Here is a 3,864-nt window from a genome sequence, read left to right as displayed (position 1 = left end):
CCCAGCAAGCGTTAGCTTGTTTGGTAAAAGAGCTTGCAAGTCAAGAGACAGCACTGTGCACCTAAATGTAACTCTTGACATCATATAGATATATTAGGTGCAGAAAGGAGTTGGTTTATTGTGCCCCAATGTAAATCCTAATGTGAGAGTTAAAGGACGGTCAACAATATAATGTACCTTGGTCAGTTTGGATTTATCCTTAATTAAAGTGAATTTATTTTATTTCAGTCTGTCATTTGTGTATGCAGGTATGGGACATTGCAAATGTTCCAAAAGTGAGCACTCCACGAATGGACAAGTTTGCCAGGGTAAAATAAAACATTGTCAACATATTATTTTGTGCCACAAGAAGCAGAATGTTTTAACAGTACAGTAGTTTGAATATATTTGTTGTTTACCTTTATCAGACCTCTCAGGCACCCACAACCAGCGTCTGATCGGGTAAGACTAATTAAAAATGTAATTATACCATGTAGGTTTGAATTTCCATCCATCCATCCATCTTCTTCCGCTTATCCGTGGTCGGGTTGCGGGGGTAGCAGTTCCAGCAGAGAGCCCCAAACTTTCTTTTCCCTGGCGACATCAACCAGCTCTGACTGGGGGATCCCAAGGCGCTCCCAGGCCAGCGAAGAGATATAATCCCTCCACCTGGTCCTAGGTCTACCCCTTGGTCTCTTCCCAGCTGGACGTGCCTGGAACACCTCCCTAGGGAGGCGCCCAGGTGGCATCCTAACTAGGTGCCCGAACCACCTCAACTGGCTCCTTTCGACGCGAAGGAGGAGCGGCTCAACTCCGAGTCCCTCCCTGATGACCGAACTTCTCACCTTATCCCTAAGGGAGACACCAGCCACCCTGCGGAGAAAACCCATCTCGGCCGCTTGTATCCGCGATCTCGTTCTTTCGGTCATGACCCATCCTTCATGACCATAGGTGAGGGTAGGAACGAAAATGGCCCGGTAGACAGAGAGCTTTGCCTTCTGGCTCAGCTCCCTTTTCGTCACAACGGTGCGGTAAAGCGACTGCAGTACCGCTCCCGCTGCTCCGATTCTCCGGCCCATCTCACGCTCCATTGTTCCCTCACTCGAGAACAAGACCCCGAGATACTTGAACTCCTTCACTTGGGGTAAGGACTCATTCCCTACTTGAAGTGGACAGTCCATCGGTTTCCTGCTGAGAACCATGGCCTCAGATTTGGAGGTGCTGATCCTCATCCCAGCCGCTTCACACTCGGTTGCGAACCGATCCAGTGAGTGCTGAAGGTCGCAGACCGATGAAGCCATTAGAACCACATCATCTGCAAAAAGCAGTGGTGCAATCCTTAGTCCACCGAACTGCAGACCCCCTCCCCCATGACTACGCTTCGAAATCCGATCCATGTATATTACAAACAGGATTGGTGACAAAGCGCAGCCCTGGCGGAGGCCAACCCTCACCGGAAATGGGTCCGACTTACTGCCGAGGACCCGGACACAGCTCTCGCTTTGGGAGTACAGAGATTGGATGGCCCTGAGTAGAGACCCCCTCACCCCATACTCCCGCAGCACCTCCCACAGTAACTCCCTGGGAACTCGGTCATACGCCTTCTCCAAGTCTACAAAACACATGTAGACCGGATAAGCGTATTCCCAGGCCCCCTCCAGGATCCTTGCGAGAGTAAAAAGCTGATCCGTCGTTCCACGACCAGGACGGAATCCGCATTGTTCCTCCTCAATCTGAGGTTCGACAATCGGCCTGACCCTCCTTTCGAGTACCTTAGAGTAAACTTTCCCGGGGAGGCTGAGTAGTGTGATGCCTCTGTAATTGGCACACACCCTCTGATCCCCCTTTTTAAAAAGGGGGACCACCACCCCGGTCTGCCACTCCTTCGGCACTGTTTCCGACTTTGAATTTGTGAACATGAAATCAATAAATACCTTTGTGTGCACTTATTTCCTGGGTAAAAATAGGATGCAGCACCAACCCCATTCCAGGAAGAGGTCCAGTCTGCCCCGGGTCAGAACCACTTCTATAGGTAAACGATGTTGACAGTTGCATCGTGACACAGTTCTTTGGTGTGTATCTTTATTTGTACATGTGTTTGTTTGTATAGCCTCCAATCACAGTGGGTAACATTGCCAGGAAGCAGACAAATTATACTTTTATACATTTCCAAATGACACCCACAATATCTGACATCTTAGTGAAGACGATACAAAAAACACCCACAAATAGTTTTCAAAGATCAGATATTATTTGTTGCATCCATTTAAAATGTTTACAAGGATTGTGCAGGAGTATGACAAAAGTGCTGTTGTCAGTTTAGAACCCAATGTATTAAAAAAAAACAGGAAGAGGATTGACATCCTTTTGTAAATATGACTGTCATGCATATATTATGTATTTGAAAGTAATTATTCAACTGTCTTCTCACTGCAGCAACTACACAAATGTGAATGCACTTATCATTATTGATAGCCAGTCTGAGCCAGAAGACAAAATGGAGCAACGGTATTAATTGTTACTATTACCACTTAATTGTTCTATTCTATACTGTAAATCTTATTACTAGCTTCATCATTTAATATTACAATACATCACTTTGTCTTTTCCAGCACAGAATACCTGACTGCGGCACACATTGTTGCAGAACTCTCTGCAAAAATAACAAATACATCTTGCAGCAGGTTCAATATTAATAGAGCCAATGTATGGAATGGAGCAATCCGCGGCTTCAAAGGTGCCTCATTCGGCCCCTCTCATGAGATGTCAGTTAAGTTCACTGATGATGAGGGACAGACTGAGGATGGAGGGGACACTGGTGGTCCAAAGCATGAGTTCCTGACCCTCCTTATGGAATGCCTGAGAATGCGAAGAAAACATCACGTCAGCAAGCCCGCCTTAACCTGCCATCAGGCCCTGGGGCTGATAGTTTTTGTAGGCCCCCTATTTAAACAACAAATCAAAGTCATTTATAGCCTCGGCAGGCTCTGTGATCGCACTTCTCCACTCTGCTCTACGCGCGCCTGGTCCTCTCCTCCAGATGAGTGACGTATCGGGCCTCCCTCATGTATCTGTCCGGTTGCCGTTGGCTCCCCTCCATGTAGCAAGTCCTCATCGTCCTCCCATCTCCTCCAACGGACAATGTCCCTCCTGTCTGTTTTTCCTCTCCCGCTACTCCTCCATCGCTATCAGAACCAGACGGCCTACTTGGCTCCGAGGCCCTGCTGCCGCTCGGTACAGAACTCATCTGTCCTTCCTCCTCATCCTGGCCTACAGGTTTAAAATAACCTGTAAGCTTCGGCATGTTTTGTAATAGCTGCTTGTCTCGAAACTCCTTTTCCCTTGTTAGAAATTAAAATCAATGTTGATATGGCGTAATTTGAATTAAATACACTATTTAATTCAAATTAGTTTTATTCTGAAAAACCTGAAGTTCACTAACTATTAACTTAATACTTTTATTCACACTGGGTTTAGCACTAATTTATTGCCGCTGAATAACGTTTATTAGGGAATGTTTAAATAACCACAGACGTAATGATGTAATTTAACAACAGAAAAAGGCAGGAATTGCATTGGACCCGCCCCCCCCGACGACGCCGGCCAATAGGAGAAGACCTCAGATGACAACAGGAAGAGCAAGCCAATAATTGACCTCTTCTACGTGCTGACCTCAAGCCCACAGGAAGTGTGCCGGAGTCTGATGAGAATATTCGTGCTGGTCAAACGGCGGTACTACACTTCCTTTAGGTTGCTGGGCCCGGAAACACTTTTTCCCATTGACTTACATGGGGAAAGAGTGGTCTGTAACTCGTTGGATAATTTTTTTTAAACTAAATAAACTACCCAGTATGAACGTTTGTATAGCCCTTATTAAAAACATTC

General features: G+C 46.3%; 1 long non-coding RNA gene across 1 annotated transcript; it reads left to right on the top strand.

Annotated features, from left to right (window-relative positions):
- The first annotated feature begins 420 nt into the window (after positions 1-420).
- Positions 421-2,487, top strand: LOC117536329. Its single transcript, XR_004567544.1, has 3 exons — positions 421-441; positions 1,947-2,011; positions 2,416-2,487. It is a non-coding gene; the product is annotated as an uncharacterized LOC117536329 (long non-coding RNA).
- Positions 2,488-3,864: the final 1,377 nt, after the last annotated feature.

Source organism: Gymnodraco acuticeps, unplaced genomic scaffold (genome assembly GCF_902827175.1).
Source record: "Gymnodraco acuticeps unplaced genomic scaffold, fGymAcu1.1, whole genome shotgun sequence".
Lineage (NCBI taxonomy): Eukaryota > Metazoa > Chordata > Actinopteri > Perciformes > Bathydraconidae > Gymnodraco > Gymnodraco acuticeps.
Note: the sequence above shows the minus strand (reverse complement) of the source record. Positions and strands in the feature narration are given on the sequence as shown.